We start from the raw sequence: 18,886 nt of genomic DNA, 5'->3' as shown, positions 1-18,886 counted from the left end.
TAGACAAATTAAACAACATATATGAGTTGGAGAAATGATAAACATGATCAGGGATGAGTGGCGAGGATGTGGGGTAATAAATAAAAGGGATAATTTTTTTTTTAAAAAAAAAATCCGTGGTTTTACGTAATAGTGCAATTTTAACCTTAACGTTGTTGGCAATCAAAAACAATTTTACTCTAACGTTAATAAATTGGGTCAATTAGAAAAATTATTCATCAAATTGTTTCTCCGTTATGAATCTTATCATTTACACTTCAAATGTATAATATTTTTATCACTCATTATTAACAGGTCACCATATGATCATGAGTGAAAAAGATTAAAAATAAAATAAAAAATATACCCGTATTTTGTACGAGTTGGATAAAAAAACCCAAAATATTTCATCGAATTTAAAAATGTTAATCTCCAATTCTATTATTAAATCATAAAAATATGAAATCTTTTTTTAGAATCAACTTACGTGCATTTAGTGCGGAATATAGAACAAAATATCTGCGTTTTATAATAATATCTGAAATTAAGCCAATTTGCTAACGTTAGGAGTAAAATTACTATTGGTTACCAATTTTAGGGGTAAAATTGCATCATTTTAACATTAAGGGTAAACTTGCTTCTGTCCGTAAACGTTAGAGGTATTTTTATACCTTATCCCTAAAAAATAACTTTGTGGTTGGTACCGTTAATAATTTTGATCACTATTAGGTTGATTTTTTCAAATTTGACCTTTAACGACCACTAAATATAAATTTTCAAAGAATTAAACAACTATAATTTTTTTATTTTGAAATTGTTTTCACCAAATTTAGTAATTAATAATATCAATTACAAGATTATTTTTACTTTAAAAAATATCACAGATAGCAGATCTTCAAAACACTTATTTGAAATTATCCCTAAATAAAATATTAAAATATTTTATGGGATGAAGATAACATGATTGTGATGCATTTTTGAGATGCAGGATTGGCAGGAAAATGAAAGTTTGTCCTGACTCAATAACTCTTCACCACATTCTCCATTTTTGGCATTTCCAATCTTTGTTTATATTCCCTTTTCATTATCTTTTTCTATATCAATTATGAAATTTTTTACAATGCTCCGGATTAGTATTCTTTTTTTCCATTCAAATGATATCATGTTTATTTATTTAAATGTAATATTATTTAAGTGAAGGGATTATATTGGTCTCGGTTTAGGTATAATTTCTTCATTATTATTCACCTATTTTCTTTCAACATCATAATTTAGAAAAAGAAATTGGAAAAATGATTTTAATAATGTAGTTGATTCCCTCATTTTTCATTCGTTACCTTGTCCATAATTATTAAGTATTACATAACCAATTAATTGTCAATAGTCATTTAAATTAAATTTTAAATTTGATTCTTTCATGTAATAGAGTTAATTAGAAGACATTTAAAAAATCAATACGTTTATATTAATGAATTATGAATTTTTTAAGCGCAATAATACATTAACAATCAATATATACATTGATATAATGAATACCAAATTCATTCTATTGGATCCACTAATTGTATGAGATAAGATAGAAAATGGGTCAAAGAGGGTCAGGAACCGGCGATCTCGTTCCGATACCTAAATCATTAAGAGATAATACTGAAAAAGCAATTTGATATTAGATGTCTCTCACAGAGCTTGAAATACGAAGTGCTTTAGAGCTTCATTTTATTATTCAGTTGAAGGTTGGGTTTTTCTTCGGTTTGAGCTTGGATCATGTCAAGACCGACAGTACCTTTCGTTCTTTCTTGATTTATGTTCGACGGGTGACACGTCACCGTTTTCTTTATTGATATGAGAGTAGTGGGTGAATGTGTGACATGATGTTAGATGAGCGTGTGGAATGATGTCATTAAATTTTGACAGATCACTCTAAATTGACTCCTGTCGACCTTTTGCATTCTTGACATGTATTACTTTTGCATGCAGAGTTCTATTTGTTCGAGGTCTTCTCCTAAGCGGGTTGTAGAAAGGGCTAGGTCTTTAAGGAGAGTTAAAATTCCTACTTCTCATGCTTCTCCGTTTTTGGGGAAGAGGAAGGGTGTTTTCCCGGTAGAGCATTCAGACTCTCGAGAACCGACTGCTAAACATGCTAAGATAACTAATGTTCGGAGGGTGAAAGGGGAGAAGAAAGTTGATGAATCTTCATTATTGCCTCCTTTGACCGAAGAGGAGGTACCATTATGCGGTACTTACGACCGACTAATTGTAAGTTACCTTCTCCTTAACCTGAATTTATACTTGTTCTTAAGTGTTGCACATAAATTTTGTTGTTTTTATTTCAGCTATGGTATCGGGCATATGAAGATGAGCTTTCTTTAACTGTTCCTACCATTACCAAAGGTTTGGGTTGGTTAGATATTCTTCCCGAAGAAAATGATTTTTTCTCTCGAAAGTCCATACAAGGGATAATCAATTTAACGATGACTCATGCTTCCGGATTCACTTATTTTTTTGTTTTGCCTTCCTTCATTGTGTTTAAATGGGTTAATTCACTTTATTTGTTTGTTGGATCTTGCTTCTACTACCGAGATTTGCAAGTAGTACACAAATTTATGAGAAGTGTACTTAAAGCAAATGGGAAATATTCGGTCCAGTCCACATATCAGGTGGCATGGGAACATCGTAAAGAAGGTTTGACACCTCATCCGAAGTTACAATGGCCATGGGTTGGGTCTTACTCTGTACCATCTCGAGTTAAGTTGTTTCTATGGCTAGCTTGTAGCCTTTTTATCCCAATCAAAGATGTTTTGTGTAATAAGGGTCTTGAGTATGATAATATTTGTGGTCTCTGTAAAGATGTAGGCGAGCACTCGGTGCATTTATTCTTGTATTGTAAGTATGCATTCCAGATATGGTAACCTTTCGGAATCGACCACAAGTCCCTGGTACAAATTTTTTATGGATTGGTTTGAAGGATTTGTAACCTATTGGAATCAGCAAGAGTGTCAATTATTGTGTATGGTCTATGGAAAATTTGGTGCCAAAGAAACTCATGTTATTGGCAATGGTCTTTGCTCCTAATATTGCATCTAATATGTGCAATAATTTCTACAACATCTCTACATCGTTGCTGACTTCGCCTATTGCTCCAATCCGATAATGGGAGAGGTGAACGATACCAACATCAGGTTTTATCGAGTTGAACATTGATGTTGCGTGTAAGATGAATTCCAAGATTATGGGTCTAGGAGTATCACTCAGGATCATGCAGGGGCGTCTATTCCTAGAAAACGAAGCCATGGTTCTTCGTCTTCATGTTTCTGCTCATCTCTTGGTTTCTTTCTTATTGTGACCATCGAGGAAATAGTTATTCTACGTTATTTTCATCGTTTTTCCCAGTTTATCATATGGTTATTGGCGATTCCAATGGTGAAAGACGGGAAAAACATAAGTATCTATTGTTTTCTCTGCGTTTTTTCTATAAATTCACTTCGCATAATTTGATTTCGCGAAGATCTGCAAGGAGAAAGAACCTAAAACGTGACGATTTGACTTCGTGAAAACAGATTTACGCGAAGTCTACGAGTGAAAATTTTATGATTTTTCACTTGCAGACTTCGCGTAATCTGTTTTCGCGAAGTTAATCGTCACTTTTCAGGCCTCACAGACTTCGCGAAGCTAAATCTTCCTTTTTCTGCCTAACATGATTAAATTTTTCTGAAGGTGGTTGAATACATAACATCCCGCAAGAAGGCGGTGTCCTTGGATGCATATGGGATGACTTTCCTTCTGATACAGGGAGAAATTCCCATCAAGATTGGTCACATTTACTTTGAAATGATTAGTTAGGAGTTTATTGTGTCAATCTTGTTGTGTACCATGGGAAACATCCATCCCAAAAGGTATGGACTTCCATTTATCATCCCAAAAGGTCTGGACTTCCAATACAGGGAGAAATTTCTGCCCAGATTCATCACGTTCACTTTAAAATGATTAGTTAGGAGTTTATTGTGACAATCTTGCTGTAAATTTTGATAATGTTACGATTTTAATGTTGTTATTGTGGCAATCTTGTTGTAAATTTTGATAACGTTATAATTTTAATGTTAGAATCCCTTGTTGTTGTGTCTTTTTTGTTATATACCACTTCGCGAATTTTATTAAAAACACATCCAGATTTCGCATATTAAGAAATATGTGAATTAAAACTAAACCAAACATTATCTTCGCAGACTTCGCATATCGTGAAACATGCGAAGTCAGACGGGAGGGAGACAGATGCGCTATAAAATTACAAACATATTAAAGGTATTTTGAAAAAGTCACACAAACACAGTCTAGATATGTAGTAGGTTGAGTAAATGGATTAAAAATGTAAATGAGTCTCCAATTTGATCCAATTTTGTAATTTTCCCATATAAAATTCATAAATTAAACAACTTTAGTCTTTTAACAATTCAAGTGAACATTAAAATCAAAAGATAACATAGAAATTTATACATAAACATTATGTGTTTACCATTTTATTAAAAAAATATATCTTGTTCAACTCTTTAATTTGAGAGGGCTAAGAATATAAAAAATTTAATCCTAAAAATACATAAAGAAAAAACCTTGATTTTAAATTAGGGTCTGATTTACCTTGGAAACAGGTAAATTTTACACGTAGTATATAACGTTTATCTCATTTCATATTTTGATGTACGACCTTATAAATGATCTCAAGCTATGGTATACAGCAGGTAAAAATGATCGGTCAACGCGCCACGTCAGCAGTTTAATTTCTCTAAAAGTCAAAAATTGACCAACTTAATACGAAATTACTTTTATGTCTTTTTATCTCCTTTCCTCTTGCTTCACCCTCTCTCGTTTCTTTTCCGTTTCTCGTCGCTTCATCTTCAAGTCTGGTCAAACTGCTGACATGGCGCGTTGACTTCACGTTGAGCGATCATTTTCACTTACTGTACACCATAGTGTGATGTCACTTATAAAATCGTATATATTAGGGAGATAAAATAAAAATTGTACACTAAAATATGAAATAGCATAAATATCACGTATAAAATTTACCCTGAAAACCTGCCACCCTCGCTGTTAAACAATAATTTCATTAAAAAAATTATTCACTTCAAGATAAGGTTAGGGTGAATTCCTCAATGTACAAGTGGGAAGGCGTTGACGACCCTTTCTGAAAAATTATGAATTGACTAAAAAAAAGAATTGGAATCATCTTTTTGATAAAAGTTGGGGCTTGGTGCAGTGGTTTTACCATATTCTTGGGTTCCTGCTCCTCGATAACCGCAAAGCTATGGGGCGCTTTCTACGGCTTGAGTCTTGCTTGGGATTTAGGTTACCGTCAGGTGATCCTTGAAATGGATAACGCAAACGTGGTTAAGATCCTCCTCAACAAAGAAGCTAATGTCAACGAACACTGGCACCTAATACGACCACTACTAGCAATGCTCCAAAGGGACTGGGTTGTACGAGTTTGTCATTCGTACAGAGAAGGAATAGAGCCGCCGACCGCCTAGCCAACATAGCGGACCACAATGTCCTTGGTTGTCATATACTGCCCATGTGTCCGCATTCTGTTAAGGATATAATTGTCAATGACCTAGCAGTCGTTTCTTTTCCAAGAACATGTAATATGTAATGGTTACTAGGCTGTTTTGGCCTCCCCTTAATAAAAAAAAAAAAAAAAATTGTTTAAACTTATAGAGAAATTAGTTAACCTTGGATTCTGTTTAACAAGTCTCATCAAATCATACACAGTTGCTAACTAAAAGGCCCACACACACACCAATTCTAGTTTTCTCTAGTGTAGCAACTTCTCCACCTTTCTTCTAGTGAAACCAAAGCAGCAGGTGGGTTAATTACCAATATTACTAATACATTTGTCTTTTTCGTTAATGTAAATATTAAACTTATGAAACAAGTTTTTCTTTTTCTTTTTTGTTTTGTTTTTCCTCTTATTATTTTAATTTTTTGTTATAATTAGGAGAAACTTTTAGAACAAGTTAATATAAATAAGGAAAAGGATCAAACTGTATGTATTATTACCTCATTGATCGAATCTTTATTCACCTAATCATTGACAAATACTTAATTTAGTCATACTACTACTACTACCAAAGAATTTCTTAAACAAATTCCTCCAATCTAAAAAGTAATACTTACGAAATAATTACAAATAGCTTTAAAATATATACTAATTCTCCGTCAAAAAAAAAAAACTATATATATAGGTTCCATTTGATAAAAAGAGATTTCGAATAAATTAAAAGTTTGAACCATTTTTAGAGGTTTTAACTAGTTAAATGTCAATCTCCTTAATCTAATTACAGAGCAGCTGTGGCGATGTCGCTCTCTCCAGGCGCAAACGACCTGAGCCCTAATCCGCCGAACCGACCCATCCTCCCCTCCTCCACCCCTCCAGACGACCCGATTCCACCTCCCCCGAATATCCCGACTCCTCCCAGAAAGATATTACGGCTGCAAGTGCGACGACCAGAGTCCCTAAACCACGAGAGGACCTCCGAGCTCCCGGTCTGATCCGAATTGATGTGAATGAAAAGGAGCCGCTATATCCAAAAGTGACTATTGATCCCGAATTAAAGAAGAAGTTGGCGAAGCCATAGGAGAATGCCCTTATCATCAAGCTTCTAGGCAGAAGTTTGGGGTGTGTGGCATTACAACGAAGAACTATTGAGCTTTGGAAACCAATTGCAGGGGTAAGTATGATGGATCTAGGTGAGGGCTTCCACCTTGTTCAATTTGACAATGAGTTGGATAGAAGTCATATAATCAATGATGGTCCCTGGCTAGTTCAGGGGCACTACCTCACAGTCCACACATGGTCTGCTGGGTTTAGCCCAACTAAAGTTAGCGTGGAGAAATCTATGGTATGGGTCCGCTTCCCTCAACTTCCCCTTTTATTTTACGATGAGGATGTGCTATTGGGCATTGTAGTTACGGTAGGCAAACCAATCCATGTCGATGAGAACACTACAAAAAGAACCCGAGGTCGGTTTGCGAGAGTTTGTGTGGAAATTGATTTGCTTAAACCTTCGATTGCACAGTTTGAGTTGGATGGGAAAGTTCAGAGAGTTGAATATGAAGGTCTTCACACGGCTTGCACAAATTGTGGGAGATACGGACATCTTAGAACTAGATGTTGTTGGTCGAGTGCAATAACCACAAAAAGCTCCCCGGAGTCTAACGACATGGTGGTAGGAGATGTGGACACTACAAAGGGGAGCGAAGTTAAGGAATCTGAACCAGTTTTAAGGAATGACACGAGCCCTGATGCCTCGGGAACCGGTTCAGAGGTTTACGACCCATGGATGCTTGTGCCTAAATGGAAGTTTCAGCCACGAAATACCAGCCTAGAGAATAATGCAAAAGGTGGCCAAAATGGATGGAAATCACTTAATCTGAATCCTTTTGCTGAAACTACTCTACAGGAGAATCCTAATACTAATGTTGAGGTCTTCAAAGGCTTTAGTGTGACGGACAAGGGGAATAAAGAGAAAGAGCAGGTGGGAGGAACAGTGATGAATAAGCACAAGGGCAAAGGGGTCGCGAAATAAGGAGCCAGACCAAAAGAAAATAGGGAGCCAGGGATAACTTTACATCCTAATAAGTTTGCTTACCTATTCCAGGATTCGATGCAAGTGGGAATGGGGAGTGGGGTGATTGGTGAAGAACTACAGAGAGGCAGCATTATCAGGGGATTGACAGGGAGAGGCAAACAATCTCGACTAGAGACGGATTCTAGAACAGTATTAAGCGAACTGAACGCTAATACTCCATGGCATATTCCAATAATGAAAGGAAACGACCGTCTTATTAAGAAATTGAGAAATAGATCCACTACGCAGGGCTCGGGGAAAGATTCTAGCACAAAGGAATCTCCTCCAGTGTTGAGCTTGAAGTGATTGGCCTTTAGCAACTGGTTCCGTTTGTGATATTGTCTATGAAGATCATCACATGGAACTCTTTTGGTGCCGGTGGCACTGCCTTTCAAAGAAATTTGAGACATATGGTTAAGGTGCATAAGCCCAACATCGTCTGCCTTATGGAGACTCGAATCCCCGGGACCAAGGCTCCTAAGATTGGCAAGCAGATGGGCCTTCAACAATGTGAAATTGTGGAATCCGAGGGCTTTAGTGGAGGGATTTGGGTCTTTTGGGACGATACGTAGGTCCAGGTTAGTGTCAAAGAGAAAAACTATCAATTCCTTCACTGCATGGTCTCTTTTAAAGGGGGTGAATGGAATAATAAAGTTTTTGAATTCATTGTTGTCTATGTCAGACCGCAGATGGCTCACAAGAGGAAATTTTTTGAAGATACGAAGCAACTGATGAGGTATATAACGGGTCCTTGGCTTATCTATGGTGACTTTAATTGCATCGGAGATAGTAGTGAGAAGTAAGGAGGCTCGACGAGAACACTGAACCAATGTGGGCCGTTTTTGACATGGATTAATGATCTCAATTTGGTGGATTTAGGATACATCGGTCCGAAGTTCACTTGGTACAGGGGGTGATGCCGAGAACTAGGACGACGTGTCGGTTGGATCGGGGACTCTGTTCTTCCGAGTGGCGTCTTTGGTTCCCTTCAGCAGTGGTGAGACACCTATAGCGGATCATGCTCTGATACTGGTTGATTTCAACAATAAAGTAAGGAGGTAGGAGAATACCTTCCGGTTTATGGCGGCATGGTTAGAAGACTCCTCGTTGGCTGAAATTGTGAATCGGAATTGGTGCAATACCGCTCAGTTAGATAACGCTCTCAATATACTTTCTGATCACTTGAGGAAGTGGAATCGGGATGACTTTGGCAATATTTTGAATCACAAAAAAACGCGTTTATGCGCGCCTATGGGGTATTCAAAAGAAATTGGCGGTCAAGTGTTCTAATGGGTTGTTACGCCTTAAAAGTAAGCTTATGAAAGAGCTTAATCTCATTCTAAAGCAGGAAGAAATTATTCTGGGCTCAGAGATCTCAGGTTCAGTGGCTTAAGAAAGGAGACAGAAACACAAAATTCTTCCATATGTCTACTGTCATTCGCAATCGACGGAATGGGAAGATTGGGCTCCATCGTCTAGATGGGTCCTGGATTTGGGATGAGGAAAGTTTAAGTGCTATGGCTAATGATTTTTTAAGCAGTTATACTATGAGGAGCTACCTTCTCGGATTAAAATCATCTTCGCACACGGCTTCCCCGGGATCAGCGGGACCGACTTCACGGATCTGGATAGACTGTTTATCTCTGACGACGTGAAGGAAGCTCTCCATAGCATGGCTCATTAGAAAGCCCCGGGGCCTGACGGATTCCAAGCTGGTTTCTTCCATAAATTTTGGGATACTGTGGGTTCGAACACTAGAGATTGTGTTCTACACGGACTGAATACCAGGATGCTGGAGGAAGGTATGAATCACACTTACATCTCTCTAATTCCAAAAGTCAAAAATCCAGAAAGCCTCACTCAGTTTAGACCTATTAGCCTCTGCAACGTAAGCTACAAGCTCCTTACAAAATGCATTGCGAATAGAATTAAATCTATTTTACCCAAGGTGGTGGGCCCTATGCAAATCAGTTTTGTACCAGGTAAACAGATCTCAGATAATGTAGTGCTTATTCAGGAAACAATGTTCTCTTTTCAACGTGCAAAAAACAAAAACAAAAAGCAGATGTTGATTAAACTGGATTTGGAAAAAGCGTATGATCGGATTAATTGGAATTTTCTCCAAGATACTCTAACCGTTCTAGGGCTCCCCCTTGGCTTGATTTCTATAATTATGCAGTGTGTGACATCTCCGTATATGCACGTGCTTTGGAATGGTGTGAAGGGGGTGGGATTTACCCCATCTCATGGTCTTAGGCAGGGAGACCCTTTGTCCCCCTATCTCTTTATGTTGTATTTAGAGAGATTGAGTCATCTGATTCTGAATGCAGTAGAAATGGGTCAGTGGAAGCCGATCACGCTTTCCCGGAATGGTCCAAATATCTCGCATTGCTTTTTTTGCAGATGATATCATTTTGATGGCGCAAGCTTCAGGGGATCAGGCTAGCATAATCAAAAGCATCCTTAGCTACTTTTGTGATGGATCGGGTCAGAAAGTTAATTTGGAAAAGTCTTGCATTTTCTTTTCAACTAATGTATATGACCATATTCAGGAACAGATCACAGGGATATTAGGAATTAGAAGCACCAGAAATTTGGGGAAGTACCTTGGAGTTCAATTTGTGCATGAGAGAGTGAATGGGCGCTCCTTCCATCATGTTGTTGATAGGGTCAAAAGTCGCCTTGCAGGTTGGAGGGAGAATTGTCTGTCGATGGCAGGTAGAACTACTCTTGTGAAATCGGTTTTATCAGCTCTCCTGACTTATAATATGCAAACATCAGTTTTCCCAATCAGTGTTTGTAAGACTCTTGATAGTATCAGTAGAAATTTCATCTGGGGTAGCTCGAGTAGCGGGAGAAAGATGCATCTAGTGAATCGGGAGCAGCTCTGCAGGCCTCGGGGACAAGGGGGCTAGGAGTGAGATAGACTCGCAAAGCTAACCTTACAAACGTGGCTAAACTAAGTTGGAGAATGCTAACGGATCCGGAATGTGTTTGGGTGAAAGTGCTTAAAGGCATATACGGAGGCAATAGGAACGGGGCTGATATATTCAGAAGAAAGAATCCCCAAAGTAGCACTTAGAGACGCGTTGTTCAAAGGGCGGTGAAGCAAGGCTTGAACCGATTAGTGAAGGATGGGAAAGACACCAGCTTCTAGAATGAGCATTGGTTAGATAACCTTTTACTCAGTGAGAAAGCTCAGTGTTCATTGATGGAAAAAGAGCGCGTTATGAAAGTCTCTGATTACTAGAGGGAAGTACAAGGTTGGAATTAGGATAATTTGAATTTGGTCTTGCCCCATGAAGTTTTGTATCAACTTGCTGCGATGGTTTTTTTCGTTGACGGCAATGCGGGAGATAACTGGACGTAGGAGCCGACGACGTCAGGTACTTTCTCTGTTAAAACATCATATAAGGTTCAGACCACGTTGATGGGCAACTCAGGTACTGGCTGGAATTCTCCAGATTGGAAGGTGCTATGGAGGATCGACACCATTGAGCGTATCCGCTTCTTTATATGGGCAGTAGGCCATGAAGCTATTCTGACCAATGATAATCGTGTTCGACGTCACATTAGTTCTGATGCAAGCTGTTTGAAATGTGGAAACCGGGAGGATTTAGTCCATCTGTTACGTGATTGTGTGGAAGCTAGAAAGATTTGGCTGTTTTTTGCTCCTTTTATTTGGCATACTGCATTTTTTCCAGGTGACTTCAAGACTTGGCTAAAGCGGAATTTAAGAGTTAAAGAATGTTGGTGCGGACGGGCTTGGTCGTCGGTATTTGCCATCAGCTGTTGGTTTATTTGGAAGTGGCGGAACGAATTAACGTTCGAAGGTTTGATTCGAGGAACCGACGAAAAAATTGAGTGCCTGGTTCGACACGTGAAGGAGATGACCGGCCCTGATCAGAGCCTGGGGGGACTTAGCCTGACGTTGCCTCACTGTTCAGATCGGTTCGTTCAGTGGAAACCACCGACGAATGAGTGGATTAAAATGAATTGCGACGGGGCGTGCGGTGGCGATCCGGGCTGGGCAGCCTGCGGGGGTCTGGCTCGAGATAGTGCGGGAAATTGGCTGAGAGGCTATATGTGCAATTTGGGAATCTGTACCATTCTATTAGCAGAATTATGGGGTATATATTACGGGATGGAATTGGCTTGGAGGATGGGATGGAAGAAAGTCGTTTTTGAAACGGATTCACAGTTGGCAGTCAGTATGATTAATGAGGAAGCACATAGTTCCCACAAGTACTACTGGTTGATAGAAGAGTGTCAGAAGCGGTCAGGATATGATTGGGAGGTCAAAGTTGTTCACACCCTTCGCGAAGGGAATATAGTAGCGGATTTTTGGCAAATTTCGCAGGATTAATGAGCTCAGGGCAACACGAGTGTGATGATCCCCCTGCAGGCCTTAGGGACATCCTTATTTCTGATAAATCTGGTACTGGCATTCTTAGAAGAGCTCGGGATCCTCCCGGAGTCTCGTTTTGTTTTCTCTTTTTTCGGGATCTAGTGCCCTTCCCTCTGTTAAAAAAAAACTAGTTAAATGTCTAATATTGTTTGGTGAAAAAAATTCAAATAATTTTTTAGGATCAAATCTTTAATTTTGAAAAATCTAATTTTATGAGTTTTTTCAATTAACTTATTGTTGCATCTCTTTTAAATAACATTTTTATCCCTAATTACTACTATTTACCCGAGCAAATGTTGTTTTGTTCCTTTACAAAAAAATAAACTAATAACATGATAAACATATTCATCTAGCTACATTTTTAGTAGTGAATGTCAATTAATAAATCTATATTTACTACTATATTATGTTTTTGAAAATTATATGGGTTAAAATTAACAATTAAGCTAATGAATATTATTAGAAACTTTGAGAAAAATATAAAAATATTAGATTTTTATTTTAGTAAAATGGTAAATTATAAATTAATTCATATATATTAGAAAATATATTATATAATATTCAAGATACTATTAGTAATACAAATAATTTTATTAGTAAAAACTTAAAAATAATTTCATTATTTAAATATATTTTTTTATTTAAGGTCTAAGTTATAATATGTGCATATGACATTTTTTTATAAGTTGATTAAGAATATAAATTATTAAAAAAGAAAATAATAGCCATAAAATGTTAATATACTTATTTGTCATTTTTACAAACATCTATTAGCTATCATTCCAATTTTATCAAACAGATTTATACAAACAGCTAATCAAATCAACTAAATAAAAAGGTAATAATGTGATCGGCTAACAGTTAAACTCAAATTGTCAAACATGGTCATGCTCATTCTATGATTTTGTTCATCTTAATTACAAAATCATGATATTGGTATTTCTAACCTTTATTAACGGGAAGGAAATCCGTATCAAATTTCTTCCATTATCACTTTTAGCTCATTAGCTACATACTCTAGATAAATCACACACACACACAAAAAATGTTTAAACGCCAATATCTACATTCCGATCCTCGACTCTCTATTCTGATTTCAATCTACATTCTTCAACATATTTCCCTCGAGACTCCAAAGCTTCAACACAAAATAAAAAAAAACCCAGTTATGTTAAAATTATATTTGGTAATGGGCCGAATATTATGGTCCACCCGTTAACGGACTAGGTCAGATCCTTCTAAGGAGGGTTTCACCCTAATTACCACCTATATACAAGGATAAACTTAGGAGCTTATTGTGACAAGATCATAAGAAAATATGGAATTAACCTAGCCTTCTTCTCCTTTTTAGTATGTCGTCGTCCCCTCTCTCTTTCTTCGACGCACTTAGCTCAATAGATCAATCATTTCTTCTCCCTTTCATCGGTGTAGTTGAACGTCACTGGTAATACAAGATCGTGGTGATCTTATCTTTTGCTGCTCAATCACATCTAGGGATATCTTCACTACAAAAGATAACCCCGATAACCCGGATCTGTCATATTTGTGTTGAATCCGTTTAATATAAATCTTTCATTGGTATCAGAGCTACATATATTTGTGTTATGCGATCTTTGATCCATTATATGAAGAAATAAGTTCTTTTTTATTCAAACAAAATTAGAATAAATATTTTTTATTTTATTTTTGGAGAAAAGATTTTTTTGGATGTATTTGCTGCATGTTTAGAACATGTAAAAAGGCTGAATATGCCAAAATAAAGTGTTTGTGGTTGTTTAAGAATAGTAAGATTCGAATCTGGCCATTTTTAATCTCGGTAGAGGGTGCATTGTGTGTAAACACACGTTTTTGCTCGTCGTTTTGACAAACGACAACACCACCATGATCAGATACCTTAAAAATCTTAGATTGGACAAAACCTCATAGCCATCAGAGCTCAGAAGGTGGCATGTGGTATGCATGCGCTGCCCTCGGAGCGGACACGCCCCGAAATAGGTAGGGTGGGTATCACACATTTGTTATAGTCAATTAATTAAAGAGTTTTTCTATGGTATCTAAATCTAATCATAGCTCATTTGTAGGAGCAGTGTTTTAGTGATTTGTTTAACAATGACTTATTTGTATGAGTATACTTTTATAATGATCTGTTTCATTTTTAAATGTTTTTCTTTTCTATATTTATCTATTGCGTGTTAGCGCATAGCGCCACCTCCTGGTGTTGTTTTTTATGAAATTTTCCAGACTCCCGTTTTGTAATTTTCTCTTTTTCTGATATAAATTTGGAAAAAAATTTAGAAACAAAATATTTAATTTTGATTTATTAGAGGTTTAAAATTAGCTTTGAAGTTCGAGAAAATTACATAATATTTTTAAAAAAATCCAAAAAGTCAACAAATTTTTTTGGAGTCATATATGGATCATAATGTGTTTTTTTTATTATTATATACGATTATTTGTATGTGTACATTTAATGTGTGCTTGTGTTTTTGACAGATGCATCTATTATAGGACACCCAAATTTCCACGCTTTCCCCATCAGCTAGATGAGTTAAGAAACTTATTAAGGATAGTTGAAAATCACAAGATGGATAAGAGGTCCATATGAGATAATGTAGAGGCTATCATATTTCACACAATGAAGATGCATAAACTAATGTAAGATTGCATTTGGAATGGTGGTCTAACTTTTCGACGAGATAAGAACTTGCCTTTTAATAAGTTAATTAGATCCATGTCATCTTAGAGGCGCACGATATGTTAGGATCCTAGAGGGATATCAACCATAACTATAAGAAGGTCATTGGATTTTTTCCTCGAGCAATTGAGTGGCTTGAGATTTCGAACTCCCACTATGCAGTTAGCCACTAGATCGAGGTTTATGAATTGTGTCCAGCAACCATGGTATGTTAGGGAATCCATCGATTATGGATTAGAAGGCTATTGTAAGGTTTTAGAGTTCGTCCGGTCATGATTAAATATCTTTACTTGTAATGAGTAAGGTTTTTTTTTTGTCTCGCCTATCTTTGAACTATGCATATTTTATTTTTGGATTGATAATGGATTTTGTAATTGGATGGTTTCATTTTTGTTTCAGAACCTATGTGATAGGATTTTGCTATTTTTTTTATATTGGTTTTTGTTTTGAATAATGTTGGTTTTGTTTGTTCGGTATTTTGATATCTCTTTATGGTTTATTATTTGTTCTTTTAGTAGTTTATTATTTAAGGATAAAGAATCACTTAAAGCTTTAAGCTCATTCACTCAAATTCAACGTTAAACTAACCAAATCCTTATAATAAGTTACGAAATTAGTTACACTTTGTAACTAAGTTCTCTACACATAAATATCTAGGTAACTAGAGTTCGTTTAGGTCAAGATTAAATATCTTTGGTTCAGATGAGCAAGGTTTCTTTGTCTCACCTATCTTTGAACCATGAGTAGTTTATTTTTTGATTGATCATGGATTTTGTAATTGGCTGGTTTCATTTTGTTTCAAAACCTATGCGCAATTTCATTAACTATGAAGGTATTACTTGAAGTATATAACATTATGTTGGTCCGTAATAAGGCGGATTAGTTCTAAGAGGGGGTGGGGTGGGTGAATAGAACTATTGAGTAGATTAATATACTAAGCTTTTCAGCACTTTAGTTTACTGAGATTGCTTTAGCTTCTGATAATTCCACTCAAGCGACATATCTTTAACAGGGGCTCTGAAGAACTTAAGATATATAATGTTAAAGTTATGCCACGAAATATTCAGAGTGTAAATGTGAGATAAATATATGAGCATGCAATATTCAGTAGAAGTAAAAGGCAATAGAAGGGAAAGAAGTTACTCGGTAGATTTATACTGGTTCGACCTTCTGTCTATGTCCAGTCCTCAGAATCAGAATACCTTCTTTTGAGTTTTAATCGACTACTGAACTCTTTCGGAGGTAGAGCACAAACTTTTTACAATATAGTCTAAGCTTGAGTAAAGTGCATTCCTTTACTACAACACTCAACTAAATCACTTTTTGTTGCCTATAACCGAAGCAACAAAAACACTAATGATTTTACAACCGAAAGGATTACAGTTTCAAATTAGAAATATGATTGAACTAATCTCTCTCAAATTGATTACACATATATAAACTTGCTTTGTGTTTTTGGTCTTTGCTCTGTTTTTCAATTTGAAAATATATCTCGTATATGCTTGATGATCAGTTCTGAAACTTAAGATTGGACTTGGCTTTTATAGATAGAGACTAGTCGTTTGAATCAGAAGATGGTCGTTGAGAAGAAACAACTTCTCATCTTCTCTGGAGCTTCCGACTGCTGCGCCTATTTTCCTATTTAAGGAAACTAGCCGTTTCGTCTTTCAAAAAACTGTTGACCATTGGGAACTTCATCCAATGATCTTCTTTTGAATTCTGAATCTGCATGTTGTAGAGTCGACATTTCCTTATCGGTGATAAAAAAGATGGGTTTCTGACAGAGTCTTCTATCTACTGAATTTTGTCAGATTGGGAAAGTCTTTTGTCTATCTTTCAACATGGCTTTTAGTTTCGGTTCTAGACTTTTCGGCTGGGCCTTTAATTCTTTTAAGGCCTTTTAGCTATCTTTTGTATTTAGCCTTTAATGGCTTATTCAATATGAATCACTTAAATAAAATTGTTAGCACATAAGGACATTATATTAACCTTGAATTTTAATTACTTAAGGGATCTAATTCCTTAATTGTCATTTTTATCATAATCAAAATTCATCAAAATTGGGTTTCAACATATTATACCTCATAGTTTCATCAACTGTAGATGTATTATTTGAATTGTGAAATGAATGTTTTTGCAGTTTGTGTGTCTGTTACACAGTTTATTCAACTGTGAAATTAATATGTTGATTTCGCAGTCACTACAACAGCGAGGTGGTTATTTGAACTGCGAAGCCCACTTATATACTACAAATTGATAAGGACTAAACTTAAGCACACATATTGAAATATACAATTAGGCACACATACAATTAAGCACACATAGTGAGTATCATTGTTCAATATATAAATTCAAATAATAAAAATGAAACTTCAAATAATGAAAGATTACAGTTTCATGTCTTAGATCTTAGAGAACTTGCTATTATACTCAGAGGTTGTGTTGTATTCGGTAGTGGACGATGACAATTCAACCTAGTATGCCCAGTATTCCCACACACGCTACGTGTACTTTGAACTGGGTCTTCATCTTGAGGGAACTAACAAAACTTACAGTGGATAGCCACCTCCATAGTAATGGACTCCAATTCAGCCATATCCCCGATAAAAAACTCTTGGGCCTCCATCCACTTCTGCAACATTTAGGCCATCCATCCGACCAGGTGTGCCAACCACCACCGGTTCCATATATGCCATTCGCACACCATGAAATTTTTAATAAGCCGTTCTATGTCTTGCTTTGACTCCGAAGGGAGTGCCTCGAGATAATTCACCAACTTCTTCTCTTTCGGCGTCATCACCCTTTCCACCAACCAATTCTCGGAATCCATGGGTCCACTTTCCATTCCACCCGATGAGGGAACTAACAATCCTTCAAAGACACCTTGAAGAAGTGGTGCCTCCACTCTAGGTGTTTGTCAGTCAAACCCTTAATAATATTGAACCTGGAATGACTAAAGATCACATGCTGCAACCTCGAGCCCTTCAACGGTCTAAAAAATATGTGGAATACAAGCCTAGTCTCCCGATACAAAGAATATAAGCCAAACATCATTCACTAGCCATTAGGTTGTATCTAGCCAGGGTAGATATCAAGCAGAAGTCTCATCCCCACCTAATATTGCTCCTCATAGACTATCATCTCACCCATCCCCATATGATCATTTCCTCTCACCTCCTCAGGTAGTGCCTCATATGGTAACTCTATTCGATAAGCGGAAGATATCCTGCCTAAATCCTTACAGTCGATGATCGACCATGCCTTCTCTAGATGTTTACATCTAGGTGCTTTACATCGACCTACCAGATCATAATGCGCACCGATAGATCTGTACACCCCAGCCCCGTGCGGCCACACTTTTTTACGCATTTGCTCAAAAAAATCTACAAGAGTCAGCCCGTTCCTCAAAAGCTTAATAAGAACTTTCACAGTCACCTCAAAGATGCCCGACCTAACACTAGCGGCTGGACGAGCAACTAAAGGCTTGTGTCTCACCATAAGCGTCTGGCGAACACGCAGTTTCTTCACAGACAGAGCACTCTCCTCCCCACCCCCCCACCTCAATCGTCTTTTGTTTCCTTTACTGCACACGGACCGTGTCTATCAACGTAGAATCTCGTAGCTGCACCTCGATAAGACTTACCATCTCAGAGCATTTTGACTTACTAGACATACTCGATTACATATCATATATCTCTTCCCCCCCAATGAAAAGCAAAAAAAAATCACTTCTTAAAATTTAAAGACAGGCGCAAAAAAGCACTGACCTCTAACACTCACACTCTTCTCACACGACCATCATAACTGAAGCTAGTAACAAATCGAACTCCGCTAGCAAAGGAAGGAAGTCTCTAAACAGAGGAAGCAATTTTTTTTTTTTGCAAAATTTTTCCTTCAAACTCGAAAAATAACATTGTTTATAGGGAAAAGTTGGAAGACCAAACCGCTCCAAAGGCATGACGGCCAAAGAACCAATACGTGTAAATCATACTGCTGCCAAGCCGTCAATAGCCCATAAATGTTTGTTAGATCATGATTACGCATGAAAAACAGAGGAGAAACCTTTTAAATTTTCGGACATCTGGGCTCCACCCTTTGAAGCTCCTCACCAACTCACTTTGGCAAATAGTTTGTCCTCCGCCGATCGTATAAACAAAAACCTCCATCAACGATAGTCCGAGC

Source organism: Euphorbia lathyris, chromosome 5 (assembly GCF_963576675.1).
Source record: "Euphorbia lathyris chromosome 5, ddEupLath1.1, whole genome shotgun sequence".
In the NCBI taxonomy this organism is placed as follows: domain Eukaryota; kingdom Viridiplantae; phylum Streptophyta; class Magnoliopsida; order Malpighiales; family Euphorbiaceae; genus Euphorbia; species Euphorbia lathyris.
This window is presented reverse-complemented; position numbering follows the sequence as displayed.